Source organism: Oncorhynchus clarkii, chromosome 5 (assembly GCF_045791955.1).
Source record: "Oncorhynchus clarkii lewisi isolate Uvic-CL-2024 chromosome 5, UVic_Ocla_1.0, whole genome shotgun sequence".
Taxonomy (NCBI): domain Eukaryota; kingdom Metazoa; phylum Chordata; class Actinopteri; order Salmoniformes; family Salmonidae; genus Oncorhynchus; species Oncorhynchus clarkii.
Window position 1 is genome coordinate 34,894,390 of NC_092151.1, and position 7,057 is coordinate 34,901,446.

The following is a 7,057-nucleotide window of genomic DNA, read 5'->3' on the forward strand; positions in this document are numbered from 1 at the left end:
TCCTTTTCATGATGGGATCATTGGGGGGGGGGGGGGCACAAAGCGTTCATGGGAATGAATCCTATTTAGCCAAAGATCTCATCCACGGACCCACAGAGCAAAGACCTGGAACTAATTACACTAACAAGTTCGCCAATGAGCAGAATCGTTTACAAAACGTACACAAACACAACCACACACACTGGTAAGCATACACAAAAATGGCAGAGACAACGGTTTCTTTTTGGAAACACAGACCATCAGGCAGAAGCTGTATAATCACATCTGTGTGAGGCACACTGCCATAGTTCTCTGTGCATGTAGAGAATGACTGAGACCAAATCTCCTTGCCCTGCTGGGACTCCTCATCTCTGGTACACCGAGAACACCTCTTCTCTTCTCTGTCCTAGAACCCAACAAAGACACCCAGCGGGCTGACAACTGTTTGGTTGGTCCCAAAAACAAATTCTGTTTGTGTGCTGTCCATGGTGCACAGACAAAGGCGCCTGGAAGTAGAGGAATTTAAATCTAAATGCATCCTTAGAGAGCAGCTCCTATGTTGGCATTGACAGGCTGCCAGGCAAGCAGAAAAGCTGTGCCAGTCAATACACTGAGGCTGAGAGAAGCGGACAATGGTCACTGTGAGAACGGCAGAGGAACATGCACAAGCTGCAGATATCTGTCGCAGGCTGTTGAGCATGACTCAGTCCAGGGATCCAGAACTCCCTAGGTACAGGACCTGTGTTGACCCCAGGATTACCACAGGATGGGACATACTACCTGGGGTAGTATTGAACTCTGTTGCTCTGTTCTGCTCTGTTGCAGGTAGCCTACATAGTGGGACATGATTCAGCCTTTGGTCTTGAGGAATAGCAGGATGTTATTTCCCCCACCCACACGACTAACTCCTTTTCCTGCCACCATTAATTGAAGTGAGCCATCCTACACTGCCCAAAGAGAGGTTATGATGCACAAAATGATCAAACGTGGCTAGGATCTACCCCCCAGCTGAGTGCCGACCTAAATCGGCTGCCAAACGTGCTGTATTCCAGCCAGTATAAGTGGAATGATTCCAAATATTTTTCAAATGACCTGTCAGTATGCCAACATTCCATACAAACAATGCAGTCAATCAACAGCCATACAGTAGCTGAAATCAGTTGATGATAGGACTTAATGCAACAAGTACTGATATTTTATCATAACACTCAGTTTTCCTAGAAAACAAACATTGAGACATTTATGGTCTGTTTACATATATTTTAGAGGCTATTTATATTGGTATAAAACCAGTTTAATGTATTTATAATCATATGACAATATTTTAGGATGACAGTAATTATATTACACAATCTCTGATATACATCAGATGCCTTACTTTCAAGTTCCTGCATAAGAAAAAGCAAGAATTGCATCACCTATGCCACAACTACCATTCATTCAAATTAGACTGGTTTGGATTTCTCCCTGGCCACAATGGCTGCCATTTTCATATAATTTTGGAAATTGGGGCCATAGCCACTCTAGTAATTAAATGGGATATCTGTGGTTTCACCCCTGTAGCACACACATAGCGTTGCGAAGGCCTTGCTGACACCAGGTCACTATATCCAGCCTATGAATGTTTAGTTTAAAAACACAGCCAGCAATCATTGGCAGATGAAGAAAAATGCTATAGCCTAGCTCCTGCAAATCACCCGAGAAGCCTTTTCGTCATGCATTAAATTAAATGCAACTCTGAAATGTGTTATGCAACAATTTTTCTGTTGGTCTGTATGTCATATTGAAAATAAATGGAATTTACCTGAGATAAAATCGGACAACTCTCCACCGCGATTTGGGACTTTTTTCCTTGTGTCTCACGAACAGCTACCCAGCATTGCAAGGCTTCGATTGAATGAAAAGTACGCGTTTAGCCTACTCAAAATAGCCTGAATTTCACAAATATATACTGCAAATGTGACACGAATTACCTATCCGTGATAAGAGTGACAAGAGTCCGTCAAAACGCTGACGTGGACAGCTCCAGTGCTGAAATATTTTTTCTTGACACTTGCACGTGTGGAGAGCGACAGTGCAGCTCCGCCAAGAGGAACGCGCCCTTGAAAATACAGCCGTACGCACAGCACAGTTATAGCCAGAATAAAGAACCATGGAGCAAGTGCTATGCACTAATCACACCCACACTAACACGCCTTGCTAGTCAATCGAAAGCATCGAGGAGCTAGATAACTTGTAGGCTACTAAATCTACCTTCTTGATTGGCCGGGACCAGTTCTAAAAAAATGAAGTTTGCGCCAGGATACACTTATAGCCAATAACCTCCCAGAAAGGTTGAGAACGTCATGTAAATGGAATGTGGAGGCTTTCACAGCCCTCACTCACTGCTCTCATGGATCAATATCATCAACTCAAAACAACATGATGCAATCTGGAGATTTAATGGAAGCCTATAGAACTATCTGTTGACACACAGTTCGGGATACTCATCGGTACAGCACAAGACATGCAACCAAAGGACTCTTCACAGTCCCCAGGTCCAGAACAGAGGCTGGGAAACTCTACATGGAACTCTCTGCCACCCCTGGTAACTCAAGCTAGCAATAAAACCAGTTTCAAACCAACAGATAAAATAACACTTTACTGCACAAAGGGGCCTGGAGAGACACAGCCATATATATATATATATATATATATATAAATATATATACACAATGTATTAGACCTAGATATTGTGTGTATATGCTGACATGTAGGCTGTGTGATGTTTTAAAATGTATGTATTTCAGTCCTAGACTAATATGTTCTGTACTGTGGATTATATCATGATTCATGTGGACCTCAGGAAGAGTAGCTGCTGCTTTTGAAGCTGCTAATGGGGGATCCTAATAAATACCAAATAGTTCAAATTTAAGTTCAGGCATCTTCCAAATTCATTGGAAATTATATTTAGACACATTCACTTGCAGTACTGCACATTTGAACAGAGAAGAAATTCAAATGAATATCATAAATTGTCGTCCTTGTGCCTGAACACTCAGCTTTAAAAGCCCTCAGTTTCTGAGCACATCACTTCACTAAGATTGTCCTTTCTACATATGGACGGGAGTGTTTGGACAGTGAAGCAAAAAAATTTAATCTGGCTCTATATTCCAACATTTTAGATTTGAGATGCATTTTGTTGGATGCATTTGAGGTTTGTTTTGGATTATCTTTAGCCCAAAAGGAACTGAATGTTGAAAAATATTGTAGTATTTTGGAGTCACTTTTGTCATAAGTAAGAATAGAGGATGATTCTGAACACTCCTACATTTGTGTGGATGCTACCATGATTATGCATAATCATGAATAATGATGAGTGAATTTACAGAGGCACAAAGATCATACAAATGCTAAGCTCCCCTGTTATTGGAAATAGGTTAGTTAGCATGTTTTGGTGTAGCCTCTAACCTTTATCAGCATTATCAGGATTCATTTATAAATTATTCATAAACATCTTATCTACTCACTTAAAAATAAATTACTTACTTACTCAGTTACTATTGGACAAAACATAACACAAAACAAACTGCAAAATGCATCCAATGAGTTTGTAGAGTCACAAGCTTGATGTAGTCATTGCGGGCAAGGAATATGGGACCAAATACTAACAGCTTTTGACATTAATACCCTTTAAGTGACTAGTTTCCTTTACACTGATCGGCTGGGATGGTGCAATGGAACAAATCATTAGCAGTTCATCCACAATGCAATAGCATTTTCCATTAGCATTAATTTGGCTGGATTTAGGAGAATAGCCTTGGCTGCTTTTCATGCACCCTAATGAACAAATGCCCCAGCACCATACCAGAGACAGGGTGTCACAGTCTCCTATCCCCTTTCGTTCGCACCCGTACGTACCCTCCATAGATATGGTAATTGTTGCATTGCCTTATGGTTGAGCCAAGATTGATGTGAGTGAGTGATATGCTTGCTTCCTTTGTCCTTTTCTTATACAGAACATCAACTCAAGTATGAACCTTTACAAAGCCTTTCATTCTTCAGTGTCCTTGCCATCTGCGATCCTTGTGACCTTGTCACTGTCACACTGTAGATGGAATTTCCTGAATGATTGACTGCTCAGGATTCAAACCAACATAATGAAAAGCACATCCACGCTCTCGCTCTGTTCAAAAGATGATTCATAAAATATGACCTGTTTTATCAAACAACCCCAAAACATTAATTCATCAAAGGGCAATTCAAGGCTTTCATCTGTTGTATACCATGCAAATAAATTAAGATTTAGAGAGCACAAAAGAGAGCTGGCTATTATCCAAGTTGTTTTAAATTGGAGATTTTCAAAGGTTATAAAAATATTTCAGTGTCTCCAGATTGATCTTCTTTAATTCCCTTTTTATTCAAGCTGGACTGTTGCATTACAATTACTGATATGCCCACAGCCTCTCCTTCCAAGTGCAGTTATACTGTATCTGTATTTTGTCCAAGACAGCTGAGACAACGATACCTATCAGGGTTCTTTCACAGTGTACTCTTCATCAAATCAGCTCACACTGCCAAACAGTGTCAGTCAGAGACTTAAACGGAATGTTTAGAGGCCAAATGGGCTGCCGCAGGGAGATTGTTCCAGATCATTGTGAGTTATGATTTAAATATTAACCAAAAAAAACTGTTTTTCAGAGAATATGGGGGATTTTCTTTTTTCTCTTCAGTTCAACGCAGTCCCCATCAGAGGACCATCAAAACTCAATAACAGAGTGAGCAGACAGTATAGGAGGAAAAGTGAGTTTAGAACTGACGTGGTGCTGTCAAACCTATTTAGTCGAACATGATTCAATCATGTAACCGGAGGCTGTACAGCATAATACTTTAAGTGCAATGCTTCACTATAGGGAAACTCCCAACCTTGGCGGTTGGTCTTTCTTCTCTTTTCAAATAGCTACGATAGAATATTCTAGTAGTGCAGGGGTTTACACAAAAGAGATAGAACCCTATGGGTTTACACCCCTCCAAAAATAATCAACGACCTATATATGACTGACCCTGGAGTGTGTCATTCTCTGAGATAACATTTAGCCTCCTTCTTTCTAAACTGGGTTAAAACGGTCCTTCATGGTTTGATAGGATTTAAAATAGAAACATATTTGTGAATCCCTATGTTACTGTATTGTGTTGATATTTACTAAATAAACTAAAGTAAAAAAAAAAAAAAAGAAAGTTTCTTAACTGCGTTGTTGGTTAAGGGCTTGTAAGTAAGCATTTCACTGTAAGGTCTACTACACCTGTTATAGTCGGCGCATGTGACATACAAATTTGATTTAAACGTGAATAGGAGGCGGTTGTAAAAGTATAGTGATGTATGTTGATGACAGGACTGTAGCCGAGCAACTAAAACAACTGAGTTAGAATTACTCCAATTTGTGAATTGTTGCTCTTGCAAAGTGTCATGTCTCGATTGGCACTGTGCAACTGTCCTTATAGGCCCTTCCTTCATAAACCTGGGAGATAGAAACAGCTGGTTACACCACCTTACCAGACATAATAGAATGTAATGGTAATTGGATTAGGGTCCTAATGCTGAAACGCGATAGAGACTACTACAGTCAATAGTCTCCGTCATTCAGGTGTCTGAATCACATTTATTCACACTATAGGCACTGAAGCTAAAAACTACAGACTATACTTTAAAACACTTTAAGCTACATTGTAGTTGTACAGTTGAAGTCGGAAGTTTACATACACATACACTAGTTAACAAACTAGTTTTCGCAAGTCGGTTAGGACACCTACTGTGTGCATGACACAAGTCATTTTTCCAACAATTGTTAACAGACAGATTATTTCACTGTATCACAATTCCAGTGGGTCAGAAGTTTACATACACTAAGTTGATTGTGCCTTTAATCAGCTTAGAAAATTCCAGAAAATGTCATGGATTCAGAAGTTTTTGAGTCAGTTAGAGGTGTACCTGTGGATGTATTTCAAGGCCTACCTTCAAACTCCATGCCTCTTTGCTTGACATCATGGGGGAAAAAAATCAACAAAAAAAATCAGCCAAAATAATTATAGACCTCCACAAGTCTGGTTCATCCTTGGAAGCAATTTCCAAACATCTGAAGGTACCACGTTTATCTGTACAAACAATAGTACACAAGTATAATATAATAGTATAGTATATAGTATAATAGTACACCATGGGACCACGCAGCCATCATACCGCTCAGAAAGGAGAAGCGTTCTGTCTCCTAGAGATGAATGTACCTTGGTGCGAAAAGTGCAAATCAATCCCAGAACAAAGGCAAAGGACCTTGTGAAGATGCTGGATGAAACAGGTACAAAAGTATCTATATCCACAGTAAAACAAGTCCTATAAATCGACATGACCTGAAAGGCCGCTCAGAAAAGGAAGAAGCCACTGCTCCAAAACCGCTATAAAAAAAAGCCAGACTAACGTTTGCAACTGCACATGGGGACAAAGATCGTACCTTTTCAAGAAATGTCCTCTGGTCTGATGAAACAAAAGTAGAACTGTTTGCCATAATGACCATCGTTATGTTTGGAGGAAAAAGGGAAATGCATGCAAGCCGAAGAACACCATCCCAACCGTGAAGCATGGGGGTGGCAGCATCATATTGTGGCGGTGCTTTGCTGCAGGAGGGTCTGGTGCACTTCACAAAATACATGGCATCATGAGGGAGGAAAATTATGTGGATTGGATATATTGAACAAACATCTCAAGACATCAGTCAGGAAGTTAAAGCTGGGTCACAAATGGGTCTTCCAAATGGACAATGACCCCAAGCATACTTCCAAAATTGTGGCAAAATGGCTTAAGGACAACAAAGTCAAGGTATTGGAGTGGCTATCACAAAGCCCTGACCTCAATCCTATGGAAAATTTGTGAGCAGAACTGAAAAAGCGTGTGCGAGCAAGGAGGCCTACAACCTGACTCAGTTACACCAGCTCTGTCAGGAGGAATGGGTCAAAATTCACGCAACTTATTGTGGGAAGCTTGTGGAAGGCTACCAGAAACGTTTGACCCAAGTTCAACAATTTAAAGGCGGTGCTACCATATGCT

At 40.4% G+C, this 7,057-nt stretch overlaps 1 protein-coding gene across 2 annotated transcripts in view; it reads right to left on the reverse strand.

Annotated features, from left to right (window-relative positions):
- LOC139409965 (PHD finger protein 24-like) overlaps positions 1-2,197 on the reverse strand; it is a 29,994-nt gene extending 27,797 nt beyond the window's left edge. Inside the window, exon 1 of one of the 2 annotated variants that reach the window (XM_071155380.1) lies at positions 1,784-2,197. The gene's annotated coding sequence lies outside the window, so the exon portion shown is untranslated. The remainder of the gene's footprint in view (positions 1-1,783) is intronic. The other variant, XM_071155381.1, reaches the window with a different exon arrangement.
- Positions 2,198-7,057: the final 4,860 nt, after the last annotated feature.